We start from the raw sequence: 6,108 nt of genomic DNA, 5'->3' as shown, positions 1-6,108 counted from the left end.
TAACAACAACAACAACAGCGATTCTACTTAGTTTTCACGATTTACTTCACTATTGCTTTACTCACCATACCAATAAACAGTTGTATAAAAATACTTTATTCTTTCAGTACGGTGATTGGAGAAGCAAAGTCCTTACACACTTTCCACGTGGCATAATAACTTTAAGATTTAGCTATCATGATTAGCAGTATATGCAATCCACTGGCTCAGAAAAATACTCTTTTCTGTTGTGTGAAATTTATTAATGTCAGAGGCAGTGTGGTTGGCGCAGGATCGAGCAGGGTTTAGGGCTGCTGTGCATAGGGTCGCTATGAGTCGAAAACGACTCGACGGCACATAACAACAACAACAACTAATTGGATATCAGAATTCCAACTTAGTCTAGTTTACCCTAAGCTCCTACAAAGAGAGTTAATCAACCCCAGATCCATAGACAACCAACTTCAGAATGAAGTAGAACCAGACACTGTTTGTTTTATCTTGCCAAAGGATTGGTATGATATGTTTTGTTGCCAATTGCACAATTTGAAATATTATAGTAGAATAAGAAATCAATGCTTCCTGGTCCTAGACATAACCACAATACTTTTATAGAACCAAATACCAAAAGCTTTGATAGTGAACATTTTGTTCGTGTTGATTTTGGCAGCTTTCAGAGATGTTGTGTGTATCTTGCTACCACCCACTAAATCTTTCACCCTTGTCACTTCATCAGTGATTCTATACTAAAGAGAAAATCTGCATAAGAAAAAGCCCCACTCCTCATAAAACTAAGATGTCCACATGCAGGAATGTTATATGGAAAAATCACTTTCAAGTGAAAATTCTAAAAACTTAAAACAAAGATAGCCTCATTGTTTTGGATTCCAAATAAAGAATAAACATGTGTCATAGTGAATAATTTCCAAGGACTTTCCTCCATATACAACAGTGGAAAAGATCCAACCCCAGCGTAAGCACCTTGAAAGACTAGGGTTTAATTAACTGTGTAGGCACAGAAACTAGCAGAATTCCTGCACTGTGGTGGTGGTGGTGGCGGTTGTTGTTGTTGTGTACCAATGAGTCAGAAACAACTCATAGCTGGCCCTCCGGCGGGTTTTTAGAGGCAGGACTATGGTCGACAATAAATATAGAAAAATTAAAATGGCAAACTTAGTCACATCAGGGTCACACAATAAATACTTTGTGTCAACTTTTGAACATAATTATACCCTAAGCCATTCTTTCCCTCTTTCAATATTCATAAATTAATACATATATGTATGCACATGTATAGGGAGCTCTAGTGGCCTAGGGGCAAAAAGCTGAACTACATAAAATCCTGAAGGCACAAAGTTATAGGCCACCACATACTCCGTGGAAGAAGGATGGGCAATCTCCTCCTGTGCAATTAACTGCCTTTGAAAACCTGCCAGAGGATCAGCCATGGGTTGTTTCCAACAACATATACACATATAACATTAACTTTTCTAATATATAATAAAAAGAAAAAGGAAGACAATATGTGATTTTATATCTGGAAATTACAATTTAGAAAGGTCAGGAAATGCTCAAGACTCTCCTTCTGATATTTACTCATCCTGGAGACTGTCAGAGAACAATACATCTTGGGTAGATAAAAGCAAAATTACATGATTCTGTGCCTTTATTTGCAACTTGAAAAATCCAAGATTAAAAATTAGATATTGAAAACACTCATTCAATTATCTATTTTTGACGTACTTAGGATTTTTTCTGTGTGTTTAATAAATTTCGACACAAAGAAAACATTTAGAGGCCTAGTTTTTTTTTTCTTTCTTTCATTCTTCTTCCTTTTTTTTAAATAGAGAGGCAAGCTGCCTTCATGGAACATCCCACTCACCAACAGAGATCACATACGCTCAAATTAAAAAGTTGCATGTATTTATTTCTCAATATCATCAGTGGACACTGAGTAGCCCCAGAGGACATTTTCCTATATATATCTCATTGGTCTCATTCCTGATGACCATAAAGATCTTGAATTTCCTTGAAAGCATCAAAAATATATTTTCTCCTTATGGATTATTAATATTTTTGTACCATATTTCAAAATAGAAATTTTCTGATCTGTGCCTATGAATAACTTGTCTACTACCCTATTGATATGAAGATAAACAGGCATTAACAAGAGTAGAAATTATGTTAAAAAGAAAGATGCATGTGTTTTGATCCTGACTGATCTTATGAATCATAGTCTACTAATAAATTTTTACTGACCAAAAAACAAACCACCAGTCAATACCCAACAAAGTTTAGAAAATTTACCTTAGACAATACAAGTCATGATTCATTTATTTATTTGGGTTTTCTTTTGTTTTCTTGGTGTTGAGATGCAATCTTTACTGAAGGGTGTATTCTTGATTTTCTGCAAAAAGTGCTTTAAGTCCTCACTTTGAACAAGCAAGGTTGTATGATCTGTAAAACCCAAGTTCTTAATGAGTCTTCCTCTGATCTTGATGCCACATTCTTCTTCATAGATTCCAATTCCTTGAATAATTTGCTGAGCATACAGATTGAATAGGTACAGAGAAAGGACACAATCCTAACACACTCTCATCTTCATTTTAAACCATATAATGTTCCCTTGCTCTGTTAATACAACAACGTCCTGATATAGGTATACGTTTGACATGAACATAATTTAGTGCTCTGGGATTCTCATTCTTCTCAATGTTAGCTACTTGTGACCCACACAGTCAAATGACTTTGCATAGTCAATAAACCATTAATAGATATTCTTCTGGTATTCTTTACTTTCAGCCAGGATCCACTGACATCAGTACTGGTATCCCTGGTGCCACAGCTTTTTCTAAATTCTGCTTGAAATTATGTTAGTTCCCTATCTATGTAGGGTTCTATCCATTTTTTAATGATCTTCAGCAGTATTTTACTTGCATGTGATGTTAATGATATTAATGTAATATTAATGTTCAATAGTTTCCACATTTTGTTGGAATAGAAATCCTGATGACATCACACAGAACAAATATGAAGAAATCTATAGGAGCCTTACCAATGGAAGACCACTTGGTAATCATATACTCTCAGTGGAATTTCAGCTAGAATTCAGGGAATTGATGTTTATCCCTCACTAAAGTGTACCTGATACAGGCCATGGTCTTTGCCATTACTTGCTATGCATCAGAAAGGTGGACAATGACTAGGGATGATAGAAGGAGAATTGACGCCTTTGAGTTGTGGTGGTGGAAAAGAGTAGTGTATATACCATAGACTACTACGAGAACAAACAAGTTTGTCCTGGAGAGGGTGAAGCCAGGCTGCTCCTTGAAAGCCCAGATTCTGAAGCTCCATCTGACATACTTTGGACATGTTGCAAGTGTTATCAGTCCTTAGAGAGGGACATCATACTTGGGAAAGTGGAGGGACAGTGCAAGAGAGGAAGACTCTTGATGAGATGGATTGATTCAGTGTCTGGGGTAATGAGGGTAGGTATGTCAGAGACAAGAAGATTGGCACAGGATAGAGCAGGGTTTAGGTTTGTTGTACACAGGGTGACTATGAGTCAAAGGTGACTCAATGACATAACAACAATGACAACAGCAACAACAATAACAATAACAGACTCCTTTTGATCTCTTTGAGAAGAAGAATAACATTAAACTTTATGTTCACTGAGTTTTCATCATGGACAGCTGGGCTGATAACAGAGTATCTGAAACTTCACCTGTGGTGTGGTTGACTCTAAGAATCTATCCCTCAACATTTCTTGGGAAATGTTGCAAAAGAGAAAAATCTTGAGGATCATCCACAAGAAGTCATGTCAAGAAGCACTCTGAGCTCTTCTTTGAGTTGGTAGAATATAAGGAGAACTACAAGAAATTCTATGGGGCATTCTCGAGAAACCTGAACCTTAGAATCCACGAGGACTCTACTTACCAGTGTTGCCTTTCTGAGCTACTTCACTATTACACTTCCCAGTGTGGTGATAGATGACTTCTTTTTCAGAATATACATCTCACATGAAGGAGACCCAGATGTGCATCACTGATGAGAGCAAAGAGCAGGTGGCCAACTCTGCTTTTGTGGAATGAGTGCACAAGTGGGGACTTCAGGTTGTGTATATGGCTGAAACTATTGACGAGTACTGTGCACAAAAGTTCAAGGGATTTGATGGAAAGAGCCTTGTTTCCATTATCAAGGAGGGTATAGAACTACCTGAGGGTAGAGAAAAGACAAAGCAAATGGAGGAGAACAAGGTCAAGTTTGAAATCTTTAAGATCATGAAGGAAATTTTGGCTGAGAAGGTAACAATCTCTCCTGGGATTGCTAGGACACAATATCATAGAATAGCTTATAAAAAGTGTTGGGTTTTGCTTCATAGTTTTAGAAGGTAGACATTCAAAATCAAGATATTGGAAAAGTTTATTATTTCTAATAACTATTACATATCTCTCATGCAGCTTTTACCAGTTACTGGAAATGCTTGGTGTCTCTTAATGTGTGGATGCTGTCCCTATTTCCTCTTTCAGATAACAGCTAGGACACTAGTCTTTAGATTAGGGAGCTTTGATGACCTAGTCAATGAGAAATTTCCAAATTACTTAAAAACTGTGCTTCCTGTTTCAAAGCCTATCCTTGGGAGAGAGATCAGCAATATCCTCTCATATGATTTATAACCTCTGAAAATTCTCTGAAGCATTAACCATAAGTGGGTACTGTGAAGACAGCAGTGAATTAGTAAATGATTAGATTAAGGACCAACTTAATCTAATACAATCTTAACTAATCACATCTATTGTTGTTGAGTAGGTTAGTGGAACAATTTGAGGACAACTCATAGACAGTCATTGAACAGCAGATCTGAACCCTGTCCTGTCCAATGTCATCCTTGTTATCTCCTACGCACTTGAGCCCATTGCCACACTGTGTCAATTCATCCTATTGAGGGATTTCCTCTCCTTCACTAACCATCCACCTTTTCAAGCATGATGTCCCTCTCAAAAGAACTTCTCCTATCAACATGTCCAAAATACGTGAGATGAAGGTTTGTCATCCTTACTCCCAAAGAGCACTGTGGTTGTACTTTCTCCAACACATATCTGTTTATTCTTTTGGCAGTTCCTAAGATATTCAGTTCTCTTCTCCAACACCAAAATTCAAAGGCATTGATTCTTTTCTTACCAAACTTATTCATTTGTCAAGCAGATACATAGCAGGTGACTGGAAAAAGTATGGTTTGAATCAGGTACATGTTAGACTTTTACTGGCATCATTGCTCTTCAGAACTTTGGAGAGGACTCTGACAGCAAACTTTCCTAATGTTATACATCTCCAGATTTCCTGACTACTGTTACCAAGGATATTGATTATGGGTCTGAGAAAATAATTGACAATTTCAAGCTTTTCTTCATCTATCATGCTGTTGCCTCCCTGGTGAGGATTTTTATTTTCTTGATATTAAGACATAACATATTGAAGACCTTAAGTGCTTGAACTATCCAGCAAATGTCTCCTTGCTTTTAGCAAGCAAGAAAGTGTCATCTGCCTAGCACAGGTTGTTGAGCCTTCTTCTAATCCTCTTCTTTATAAAGTCTAGCTTCTGGAATGATTTTCACAGTATATATATATATTTTAATAGGTATGGACAAAGGATCAACCTTGATCCACACCTTTCCCAATTTTAAACCATGTCATTTTTAATATTGCTTTGTTCAGATAACAACTTCTTGGTCTAGGTGTAGGTTTTGTATAAGCATAATTAAGTGTTCTGGAATTTTTATTCTTCTCAAATTTAGCCATAATTTGTTATTATCCACACACTCAAAAGCCTTTGCATAACCAATAAAACACAAAATATGGTATTTTCTGCTTTCAGCCAGGGTCCACCTGACATCTACTATGATATCCCTGGTGCATGGCTTCTTCTAGTGCTACTTGAAAATGTATTATTCTAGATGTTTCTGGAGGATCTTCAGTAATATTTTGTTAGCATATGATATTAATATATTGTTACATAATTTCAACATCCTTTTAGATCACCTTAAATCTGATTGTTAATCAAATCAAAATGGCAAAACAGCTTACACCTGATGGTTAATTAAATAAAAATGACCTACCTTCCAGAAT

General features: G+C 36.6%; 1 pseudogene; it reads left to right on the top strand.

Moving 5' to 3' along the window:
* The first annotated feature begins 3,646 nt into the window (after nt 1-3,646).
* Nucleotides 3,647-4,376, top strand: LOC102844394 (annotated as a pseudogene).
* Nucleotides 4,377-6,108: the final 1,732 nt, after the last annotated feature.

Source organism: Elephantulus edwardii, unplaced genomic scaffold (assembly GCF_000299155.1).
Source record: "Elephantulus edwardii isolate Elephantulus edwardi_28Jun2011 unplaced genomic scaffold, EleEdw1.0 scaffold00009, whole genome shotgun sequence".
NCBI lineage: Eukaryota > Metazoa > Chordata > Mammalia > Macroscelidea > Macroscelididae > Elephantulus > Elephantulus edwardii.
Note: the sequence above shows the minus strand (reverse complement) of the source record. Positions and strands in the feature narration are given on the sequence as shown.